General features: G+C 34.8%; 1 protein-coding gene across 3 annotated transcripts in view; it reads left to right on the top strand.

The window, feature by feature from the left end:
• The window catches only part of LOC119068081 (teneurin-a), a 289,470-nt gene that overhangs the window by 28,083 nt on the left and 248,413 nt on the right, over positions 1 to 12,974 (top strand). For all 3 annotated transcript variants that reach the window (XM_037171490.1, XM_037171489.1, XM_037171488.1), the window contains exon 2: positions 2,142 to 2,164. The gene's annotated coding sequence lies outside the window, so the exon portion shown is untranslated. The remainder of the gene's footprint in view (positions 1 to 2,141; positions 2,165 to 12,974) is intronic.

Raw genomic sequence — 12,974 nt, 5'->3', positions numbered from 1 at the left:
TCCTGCCCACCTCAACCGTAGGACTTTTACCACTGCCACAATATCCGGCTCGCCAAAATCATGTTTGAATTCACAGTTGTATCGTCGCCGCCACCTTTCGTCTTCGATATCAACTTTGAGCGTAAATGTTTGATTAGGCCGTCATAGCATCTGCTTGCCACCATGATTCGTCTTTGGATTTCAGGTGTATTATCGCCATCCGAACGAATCAGCGCTCCAAGGTAGATGAATTCATCGACTACCTCGAGGTTGTACTCTCCAATGCTTGTCACGTCCCCTTGTTGATTGGCAACCGTATTGGGCTCGGCCTTCATGTACTTGGTTTTCGATTCGTTGATCATCAAACCCATTCTCTCCGCTTGGATTTTCAGATTGGTGAAAGTGTCTACCGCTGCTGCATGTGTACGACTGGCGAGATCCAAGTCATCTGTAAAGCCCAGAACTTGAACTGATTCATTCACCAGTGTTTTGTTGGTTTGGATACCAGCACGTCTCATTGCGATTTCCAAGGCCAAATTGAAGAGCAGGCACGACAGTGCGTCGCCCTGTTCCAGCCCTTCCCTTACAGCAAAAACGTCAGACAAGTCATTTTGCACCTTGACACAACATCTGGTGCCCTCCAATGTTGCTTTCACAAGACGAATCAGTTTTGTTTCGAAGCCCAGCTCCTTCATCACAACATACAACTCCCTACGCTTGTAGCCGAGATACAAACCTTTGAAAACTCGATCTGATCAACATGTACGACGTAAGAACACGTTTTGTTGAGTCATACATCGAAACAGATATCGTTTTGATTGTAAATGAAATTAGTTTGAAGGGATTCAGAAAGTCTACGTGAATATTTGATTAAAAAAAATTATAAAAAAAAAAAAAATTTGACGAGGAGCGAACCCAAGACCATTGCATAAAAGTCACGCGCTCTAACCGATTCGGCTACTGAGACTTCGAATGAAATGGATTTGTTGACACGTTTTGTTTTGCACAATGTGTGTGTGTATGTGTGTATCAGTATATTTTCCAGTTTATGTATGACATACTCACCCCGGAACGATAAAATCATATATGTGGTAGTAGGGCTAGACTCGCTATCGCTCGTTCGTGTTATGTACAGAAGTGTAACGATCTCATTACCCCTCCTACAACATAATAATAATTATCTACTGTAATGTCATAATCACAAACAAAAACGTATTTAAAAAATCAAAATGTTCCGCTCTTATAGCTCTGAAAACCGATCGACAACGGCTCAAAAAAATTATGTTCTAGCGTTCAGGTTTTACAAGTTTATGAAAACCGGTTGAGTTCTCTCCAGAGATATGGTAGCTACACCCTTCAGTAATGTTGCCGTTAACACAACAAACCAATCGAAAATGGTATTAGGGCAATTCCCGACCCGAGTTTAAACTTTTATACTCTAGTATAAAGTTTAAAGTATACAATTTTGACAGAACTGGCATATCGATGAATGGTTCAGCAATTTGATAATAATTACCACCAAAGTATCGTCGGATCTTGATTTTATTTATGAAATCAGTAAAGCTGTTGTCTCTAAAGCTAAAGACAGTGAGCTGGAAAAACTTTTTCACCTATATGTAGCGCTACTGAATGACAACTAAAAACATTGCTCGTCGAACACGTGCTCCCATGCAACACGAGAGCACAGTTTGGATTGTCAATAACTATTTACAAATACGAATAATTTTTTCCAGCTCACTGCCTCTAGTTTCAGAAATATGAGCTCTGCAGATTTCATCAATAAAATCAAGATCCGACGATAGTTTGGTGGTAAATATTATCAAATTACTGAGCCGTTCAACAATATGCTAGTTCTGTCAAAATTTTATATTTTAAACTTTATACTCGAGTATAAAAGTTTAAACTCGGGTCAAATTAAATTAGGCAACCCCACACTTAAAGATTAAAAAAGTTAAATGAATTTGATGTGCCTTTTTTTGCTTTTACTATTTCGGGTCATTAGCGGGGGACTAGCGGCTACTATTAGCGCGATAACTTATTTTCCATTAGCGAAATCGGATAGCGTCGCAAATCTTTTACGATTTTATCGTTACCGATGGTGTTTTCATTAGCTGATTGTATTGTTTGAACCATTATTGACGTTATTTCTCTTCTATTTGCAGGCTATCGTTCGACTAAACTTAAGGTAGGATAATATTCCATCGAGTGACGATTTGTGGTGAGTCTGCGTTTCGATGATTGTATAAGACCATAATATTCGTAGGAAGTAACAAAAGATTGTGGAATTTTTCGGATTTTCTTACAGGCTTTTCATTGATGAAGTTCCGCATTAACAAAGAAAGGTTAAATGTAAAATCAGTATATCAATTTGGCGATTTTCTATAATAAGCAGATCTAGTGGTCTACCGATCCTGTTTTTACAACTTTTACGAATGAGTTATCTCAAACTTTTAACTCAAAAACATGCAAGAAGTACAATTGTCCCATTGGGTCAAATGCCGCAAAATCACTCCTGAATTTTTTGTGCAACACCTGATGCAACAAGCTTTTGAAGGTACTTTTTTTTTGCCGTAGCTGGATTGGTTATGTCATCATTACGTTAGGGTGACAATCGTGCGCCATTTTTTTTTTCGATTTACATGTCCACTACAACATACTACAATCTATCATTTACACTAATATATATTCTAATGGCCTGTTTCTAAAGCATAATGTTAACGTAACGTCAAGTCATAGATTCACCTCAAATACAGATTTCTAGTCATTTTTTATTTGAAGGCCACGATCTGACTGAATGTTTTACGGTTGACCGTAATCTCATTCAAAATTTCAATTAAAGTTTCAGGTTTTCTAAATTTGTATACAATTGACCGAAGTTTGTATATGCCCATTTCAAAGCCATTCCCAAGTGTTCCTTCAATGTGTCATCCAACCATAACCAATTTACATTGTATCCAATTATAACTTGTACAGTACGCCATTGATGTACATCAACTTCATGCCACCTTTAATTTGATCCTCAAAACCAGACTATTATACATAAAACGGATGACAAATGTGTTCTGCATTTCAGCAGTGCTACACATATCTTCTAAATATACTACACACCAGCCAAACCAAATGTGATACCCAAAAATTAAATATGGACGAGTCCCGAGATAGCGTCTTTCGTTCCATAAATGTAAATATGTAATTAAAACACACCACCACCGTCAAAATATGAGAAGCTGAATAAATTTAATATAAAATGTCGTTAGTCTGCTGCGACTTTCGTTTATAATATCAAATATTTTCTCGTGGATATTAAAAAGCGATATGAGAAAAAGCAGAGTGGAAATTGTAATTCGAATGTGTGTCGGAGTAAAACTACGATTTTCATTCCCGAGAAAGTTTTCGGCTCGATGCTCAGACCTTTGTTTCATTTAAATAAATGTTAAGTATTGCATTTTGGTGAATTGAATTTGATACTTTAAAACCCCACTTCGTATGTAACCAGTGTACATACATGTATGTTCTTCACATATTATATTTGTACAGTGTTTAAAACACCATACTAAAAGATTGACGCCCGTCCGTACAGTACGATACGAAAATGAACATTCAAACTTCAAACCATTATTAATTATATTTTCCCACCTCTGTTCAACCCTTTTTTTTATTATTCCGTAGTTAGCTTAACAATGAACCTTTTTGTTAAAAATGTTTCGGAAAACATATGCAAACATTCACCTGAAGCTACCGCAAATATTTCTATGTTTTTGTAACAAAATGAAATGAAAATTTTATTTATACATTCCGTATAAATTTTGATGTATTTTGCATAGTAAAACGTATGGTAGAGATGCAGAAAGTTGTGTGTGTGTATAATAATAACGTTCGCGTTGTAGGTAACAAGATTGAAAATTAAATTTTAAAGTCATATTGTCTTAATCTGTAGTCGGAGCACACATTTTAGCATTTGAACGCGCTGTTGTTCCCCAGAGATCGTATTTATTTATGTTTCTCTCTCTCAAATTTTCCTCGTGCACTTTTTTCCTCAAAAAATCATCGATAAACGAAGAACAAATCTGTACAATTTATCCATTCTAATGATGATCATTAACACTAGTAAAATTAAAATTTTGAGATTTAAATATAAGCTCCACAATACCACAAGCTATGCAGAAGCGTTGAGTTAACATTTAAGTGTAATTACAGCTACATGGTATGTGTATAAAAAAAGCACATCATCTCTGCCACCATATAACTCATGCTAGAGAAACCCTTTTTGTAATTTCATATTTGAGAAACATTTGCATAAAAGCACTGAGCATTTTTAGTCGAAAATTTTATAATTGTTTGTTTTCAGTGGATGTAACAGACACCACGTCACATATAGTGATATTCTATGCATTGTATTATCTCGCTATATTGTGGATACATGAAACTTACTTAAAGGCGCTTATCTACCATTTTCGTTTAATTATTCATTTGGTTAACATTTATATATATGCACATCAAATAGTGCAGTTGTGAAGAGGTACACCGCATACGACTACTCAGTGTACGTATAAGCATATTAAATCTTCTATACACTTTACAATGAGCAAACAGAACCCAAATAAACTTTCATATATTTACCTCAGAACTTTGTGACGCGTGGTAGAACTAATTTTCATTCTCGTACAAGTATATTTATGACATCAATAAGACCATGTATATCACTTACAGTATAATCTAATTTTGATCATGTTATTTGAACAACATTAAATTTAACTCACGTTTTCTCCTAAAATATTATGTGATACACACCCGTGACTCGACTGTATGTTTATATGAACACACACACACACACACACACACACACACACACAAAATAGTCGAACCTGGGTTATTTTGCAGTAATTGTTAAATTTTCGAAAGCAGTTTGAGTTGCATCCAATTTTCAGTTCATAAAGTTGTACAGGTCGGGATCTACGTCAGTCCGTCGTTCATATGCTAATTGAGTGGTTAAATTGAATTGAATTTCGCATATTTTATTTTCACAAATTGAAAACTTAAACGGAAAGTCGCAGTCAATGTTTAGTTGATTCGGTATTAGTCCTGTTATTTTGTGGCGACTTAAAAAAATCAATTGAACTGTTGGTACCTGATGAGCTGTTTGTTGACTCTATGCGAATTTTTACGAATTCGGGAAATTTGAGACTTTGTATGTAAAATCAAGATTAGTGGGGAAATAAGGACTTGAGGGTTGCGAATCTAATTGTAATATGTTCATTATGTAAATCTCCCCAATTCCGCCCTTAGTCCTTATTGCCCGAATATCAACTTGAAAATCACTAATTTTAGGTGGTCAACTTTTATAGAGGTTTTACACAACAGTTAAGACTGAAAATCTTGAACCTGCGATGAAAATACGCAGTCATCAATATTACTGATTTAACCAAATCATGCAGCCGTCAAGAATGCCCTATTTTGAAACGACGAAAAAGCGCATCAGCCTCTATATATCTGTACACATTGGTTCGTCCAAAATAAACAGTAGTTTGCGAAGTATGTACGTTATGTACCTAGAACGATAACTTCACATTTATCCCTCTAGTACAAAACGGTTTATCTCCAAATATCTGTCCTCGGCAGACACCTCAATTCTTATTTGGACTCGTCAAAATAGCGATTTAGGCAAGAGGTGCATAATATTATTCTCCAAGTCCCCGGGAAATGAATTTTAATGCTCATGTCTATATCCTTGCCTCGATTGGTTCGCCAGAAGGCGATTTTTTTGTAAGAGATGTTGAGATAATGTAAAGGAACATACTCTCGTGGATATGAAAACGATTATACTCATAATTCACTCAAAGGAATTTCTTCTTTTATCTCTGTTGTGTGTTGTCCAAGGATTTTGTTTATGAACAATAAGACGATGGAAAAGCAAAGACAAAACAGAAGCAGAGCAGAATTTTTTTTTAAATTAACTTTAGTGTCGGTAAAAAGAAGCATTTATGCTTTTCAGCTCAAAAATGTTTTGTTCTAAATCTAAAAAATAATATTCGACTAACATCACTCTTTACACAATTGTAGCAACAGTTAAGCCGCGCTTAGTGAGAACTAAAGCATTTCGAGTAAAAGATAGATTTCAGCAATAACAGAGTCAACTTAAGGGGAATCAGTGATGATTATTGGTTATTAGACGGCCCATAGATCTACTCATACCAATGAAGTAATGACTCATGTTTCAATGGCGCAATAATTATTCATTTACTTTACTAGGGAGGTAATAGTGCCATTCCCTCCCTAGGGTAAACCCTTTCCCTCGCTCGTAAACTAAAATGGCACACGGGAAATAATTTCATATCTCGTTGACACTTACGGTATTAGCTTGTTCAGAGTATGGAAAATTTGGCTTTCATATGTTTTCCGCGCTGAGGTACTGGAAAAGCTGTTATACTGAATAGTGTAAAGAAAGTCGACCGGAAACATTGGTGGGATTAAACCTGACCACAAACCTTCGCTGTCAGACTCTTGTCATAGAACCCCTTCCTTTCCCTCTGTTCGTTAATGTTATATAACAGTATTATTGTTTCCGATTTCAATTACAATAACTGCCTACTTTAATCTCAAGGGTTGTGGTATTTTACTTAATTCTTTAGCTATATCTACTACCTTCGGCTGCTAACAAATGGAAGCTAATTGTGCAATTAAAAAAAATTATATGTGATAAGCATACAATTATTTTTCTCAAAGCAAATCGACCTCCACCTCCCCAAAGAAAAAGCCCACTAAAGCAGCACTATATAACAGTTTGTACATTTAAATTTCCTACAATTAATTTAATGACATTCGCTCCATTCCACTCACACACATAAAAAACACTAAAAACAAGAGAGAAAAAGTAGAAAGAATTTAATCACCGCCCCTCTGTCTCTCGGAAAAGATTTCAAACTCGATGATAATTAGACGAATCTAATTACAGCCGGAGTAATTATCCTTTCTATTTCGGGGTGTAATATCAACAGACCCGGTGCGATATGTATTGTGTGTGTATCCGAATAATTTCTATTCTCTAATGGAATCTATATTCCCCGAGAATTGATGGTGGCATGAAAGCGGCATATATTTCGCATAGAGTAAATAAACAAAGGAGCGTTAGACGTAAAACAATACCAGAGCGTATGCTATGGCTTGTACAACATTTTCTTCGACGGATCCATAATTTCTCTGGAAAATATAATTCCCTTTATGTAACACATACCGAAAACCTAAAACCATAACCAAAAACCTACAAATTATGAGAAATGTGTGTGTACATATTGAAACATATCCGAACTACAATTCTCAAAATGAAATACATATTTCGTCGGGCAAGCACAAGCTCCCTGGTAGATTTCGGATGTGTTATTTGTGTTTGAGGGTAAATGGGGGGTTCGGAAAGTTCGGGGAGTGTATTATTTATTGCATAATTGGCAGATGATATTTATATCTAAATATAGAAAGTTAGAAAGAAAAAGGTTGGGTGGAAAATTCGTTTCTAAATTTAGTTTATTTTTGCGAGAGAGAACGTTTTTTTTTCTTCGTCTTCTATATTTTACTTTTTTTTCCTTTCCTTCGGTCCGATATAATTCACATAAGTAGATCGTTATTTTCGGAAAGTTTATTTTACTTTTTTATCTGCTGTAATTGATCACAATTTTCGGTGAATGTCATTTTTGACAGCCATAAATTGGTGCGTGTAAACATTAAATGTGATGGGGGGGTTGGCTTTTGTTTTGAAACTGTTTTCAGAGTGGAGTTTGATCTTATCAAATATTTGATATTGACTGAAGGGAAACGCGTATACAAATTTGTTGTTTAATTTGGCTTTTCATCATAATTGAGTGTCAATTTTTTTTATTGTCGGTTTATTTCCGTAAGTATATATTTTCGGTATATAGCAACAGTTTTGCTTTGAACGGTTTTCCTTCAAATTGGACGGTCAAAATAAATGTGGGGTTTATGGAAATTGAGTTGGTTTGAAAGTCATTGAGCTTTTTTCAAAACATTTGTTTGCGGTTTTGAAGCTAAGACGGTCATCATCTAATTGAATATTGAGTTGTTTCGAAAAGTTATGGTACTTTTCATTGGATACAAATTGTGCCTGTTGCTCGTGATGGTCTAGCGAAAACGGATAACGGTATACGAGCTCGTTGAAACGTTGAATATGTGGCTTCTTATTTTTCTCGGACTGTATACTCTAACTTGTATTGAGTTGCGGGGAAAGGTTTAGAATATGTACAAAAAAAGGCATTCCTATAATGAAGATTTCGTTAGAAAATATCTTAGATCGAAATTATTTATTGGAGGAGTCACTGGTAATTTCAATATTCATCTCATATAAGGCTGTGTTCTGTGTGGGGTATGAATCGTACATATACAGCCGAACAACACCTACATCTTACACTACATTGGTAGTACGGGAAGGTACGACTGAATTAGCAACTTAACAATCCAACAGTGAGCACCAAACGGAGACCTCCATGCGTGTACGAATAGCGATAGCCGGATAACTATTCTAATAAGAGAAATAAGAAGTCTCCAAGCGTCTGTTTTGTTCTAAAAAAGTCTAAGTCTATCTTGACTCACCCAACCATTTTATGTACGAAATGGCGCTTTATTAAACTTTAATGTGGGTGCATTCCCATCAAACCGCATATGTATACATAGCCAACAAATTGCATTTTTTAATGTAACAACAAGAGATAGGTTCAAAGGTATAACCGTAACGTTAAAAAATAAATAAATTCGGCAAATTACATGAAAGCAGTTTTTGTTCATAGAACCGCAATGATGCTACTCCATAGTTGTATAAAAATAAAAGTTTTGTTTTTGGACAGACACAGATAAAAAGTGAAATAAAAGCTAAATAAACAAAAATCGTAAAAAAAAACTTTTGCCATTGTGTGCAAAAACAAAAAACAAGTTCGGCAAAAATCGAATAAATAATTCGTTTCGTATATAAACTGTACCGTAGGTATACCTAAGTTTTAAGAGTATTACCTCAGACATTTTTCAGATTTCAAGCATTTTACTTTGTCCTTATTGTTGATAAAGTATACAAAAAAAAAATAAGAGAAGAAGAAACGGTTTCATCTCAATAATAATTTTGGTTCACTGCTGGCTGTTTCACGCAAAGAATGTCAGCGATTTTCTTCTTTTTTTTTCCCACTCATTCGCAAACCACCCTCGAAGCACTGTTTGTGCAAAGTTTTCATTATTAAACGGTAATAGGATCAGAACGATTTTAGAGAAAAGAAACCGACTTTGTTTACTTAATATATATTTCGATTACAAAGTTGATGGTCCCATTCGTATTAGAATTGAATTTCGTAAAATTTTGTTGTCGAGATAATCTTCGCCCATTTTATTAACATTATAATCCATTAGCATTAATATTTTATTATTCTCGAAAAGTAAATGGGTCCCACATCAATGCTGATTTCTTTTTATGGCAAAAAGAATACCAAGTTAAATTTCGTCATAGGAACGTCAGATTCAAGTGCAAATTTTATATGAACATCATGTACACAAGTACCGCACATAATGGTAGAAATATTCTTTGCATAAAATTTTTTTTACATAAAAATGCCATCACCGCATTTCTTTGCCCCAAACATATGCACTTTGGGTACCATAAAAACAACATTTCCACTCAAACCTTGCCAATAACTTTGTATATATACATATATTCCAACATTGCTATAATACCTTTTGTTCAACCTACCCCGACATGTGTATGGATGCGGTTCGTTTGGTATGTGGTATAAAACTAGGCCCCAGCTTTTGGGTGGGTAAGGTACTGTGACTGGTGCTTGTAAGATCACAAAAAGGGATGTCTCTTTTATTTAGAAAACTGCAGCCATCAAATGCTTCATTTTGCTAAAATTTAATTTAATTTTCTGAAGAAACAAAAAGAGCTATGAGTTGAAGGTCAAGCGAGCGACCTTTTACTCCTAATGTGAGTCTCCTATATAGTCTAAAAAGCGCTGAAAAGGTGGCGTATTTCTTGCCTACCTCTTGAAAAAATAAAACTCGTGTGAATTACGGCACTCGCTTTGCTCTGGTAACAAGTTGTGTTTACAATTACTCCAAACTCACTGCTCCAATATTATCCAACGGTTGCTAGGAATTTCGCGCTGCGTCATGCACAATAATTGACAAAATGGCATATTTTGTATAAGGAAAATGTCACTTTGTGGGTTATTGTGAATGACACGGCGCGAAATTCCTCAACAACAACTTAACCTCATAAATATAATCTCTGACGATTAATACTAAAATTTTGAGAATTGGTTAAGAATTACTTGAGTTATCGCGATAACAAGGAAAAGGATCTTCGTAGAATTTCTCCCATCTCGTTGTTCTAACATTATCCATCTACGAACTCAACCTCAAGAATTTCAATCTTCGTCGAATAAAACAAAAACGCTGAAAATCGGATAAGAATTACGGAAGTTATCGCAGTAACAAGGAAAAAATTCTATTGAGAATTACTCCAATATTGCCCATGTACGAACTTAACTTCATTCTTCGTTCTACGTCGATTAAAATCAAGATTTTGAAAATCGGTTAAGAATTACTGGAGTTATCGCGGTAACAAGTGGACGAACGTTTTCAGTATTTAACGTTTTTGCCAATGTAGAACATTTTCAAAATATCATAGTGAACTTAGTGTTACGGACATTTCAGGCTATTTTGTATCATAAGACCCTGACTTTCAGTCAAGGGAATAATAATGCTTCCCATACCTCCACTTAATAAATATATTTCTCAAGTTAAAGTAAAAGGAAAAGCGTTTACATATTCAAAATAAGTTTTTCGAAAACATGTTCACATTATAATAACACCATAATCAGCATTTTCCATTGATGTCGTCTCACATACTCAAATACATTTATGTAAATCAGATTTTCATGCCTTTAGGTAATTTTAATTACCGGATGAATGATTGTATAAACCGAATCTAAACGTAAATTTCTTGTAATAGGGTACAAAAAAATTTCGTTTTCCAGTAATTTAATTAGTGGCTTTTGAATTCAAATTAATTATAGAGCGAAAAGTGATTTTCTTATCAAATATTTACTTGTACTTGTTGTAGACAACCTAAGCGTTCGTCGTCCGTCCTAAACAAAGGAAGAATCGTTTTTCTTTGTCCTTATTTTTTGTTTTTTGGTACGGAAATATAAATAGGTTACGTTGTTATTGCGCTGGAAATTGTCTGGTGAAAGCAATTCACATTTTAAAAATGCATAATAATATTTCACTTTGTTATTTTCCTTATTCGCAAACATTGGCAATTTAAAAACTTTTATTGTGCTATGACGGCAATGTTGAATTACGATAAAAAGAGAAATTTTAACGAAATGAATCATTTCTCCGTTATAAATATGACGAAAATTGTTAGACATTTTTTGAAAGTTATTTTTGTTGTGAATCATCAAAACAATTTAATTGAAATAATAAGCAAGTCCAAGTCCATGCAACATGATTTTACGTACAATTAAGTTTAAGAGCAATATACCCTCCGACCCCCTATGGAAATATATTTTCGGTGATAACTTTTTATTCGAATTATTTAAAAAAAAAAGTGGTTTCATTGTTTTGTGCCTAAATATATAATGTTTCGATAGCCACTGGAATTGTCCAGATTGATGTCAGAGATATTTATTTTTATTTATTTATCTATTATTTATCAACGGTTTACACGGTTTACACCAACTGATAGTTATGATAATACAAAGCAGTAATGAAAACAATAATAGAACAAAAAGATGAATCAAACTTAAATCAATAATGAAATTATCGTCAAAGAAAGAACCAGAGAAGATAGAAAAATTAAAAAGAAAAAGAAGAAAAAATAACTAAAAGCGAAGCAACAAAAACAGAATAAGGAAACTTTAAAACTCAGTACGTTCTGTAATTTGCAAATGAATAGTTCTCAGGTATCCCGACGGAACGAACACTGCTGCGAAATGCGCCCCTAGACACTGATCGGTCGTACAAATGTGCAAAACGGTTGAAGATCATACATAGGTGGTTGACTGGTTCATAGTATCCATAGTCAGTTCGATGTCTATTAATTTGCAAAAATTCATTCGCACGAAGAACTCGGGTAGGTTGACGAACAGCTTCAGCTGTTAAGCTTCAGCTCGGGGGCATCAATGCGTTCGGTAAAGACATCGTAAACGAAAGTGGCACTCAAATTGATACGTCTCCTCGATAAACTCTTACCAACCATTTTGCAGCGCGATTCGTATGACGGCAGTCTGAAGGTGCTGTTGCGTCGTACAAGCATATTCTAAATGCGACCTTACGTGAGTGCAGTATATACTTTTCAAAGCTTTGACGGAATAGAATTCGTAGCAAATTCGTTTCAAAAAGCCGAGCATTGCGTATGCTTTGCTATTTATGTGTTCTATATGAATTGAAAAGTCCAACTTAGTGTCGAGCATTACACATAAATCTCGTATCTGAAATACACGCTCCAGATCTTCGCCGTCAACTCAATGCTACTAAAGTTTGTGATATTTTTTGAGTTTTTTCGGAGTAAACTACATCAATCCGGATAATTGAGTAGACAATTGAGTAGACTACATCAATCTGGACAATTCCGGTGGCTATCGTACCTTTATATGTATATTAAGGCACCAAGCGATGAGGCCACTTTTTCAAAAATAATTCGAATAAAAAGGTATCATAGAAAATATATTTTCATAGGGGGTCGGAGAAACGCGCAACGGTCTATCTCTATGGATATAAATTGTTACGTGATTTTTCATTTTTTTAAAGTCCAATAGAAAGTACTTACTGTTACGATAAGCTGTTTGTAGCATTTGGAATTTCGAGCAAATAGCTTAATTTCAGTTAGAATATTAATTGTACATTAAGATTTCCTCGATCGGTATGTGTTTTTTCGTAGGTAAAAGCACGGGGTCTCGGTGAATTCAAGTCACTGTGGTGTTTTGAAATTAAGTTTCTCTTTG

Source organism: Bradysia coprophila (assembly GCF_014529535.1).
Source record: "Bradysia coprophila strain Holo2 chromosome X unlocalized genomic scaffold, BU_Bcop_v1 contig_173, whole genome shotgun sequence".
In the NCBI taxonomy this organism is placed as follows: Eukaryota; Metazoa; Arthropoda; class Insecta; order Diptera; family Sciaridae; genus Bradysia; species Bradysia coprophila.
Note: the sequence above shows the minus strand (reverse complement) of the source record. Positions and strands in the feature narration are given on the sequence as shown.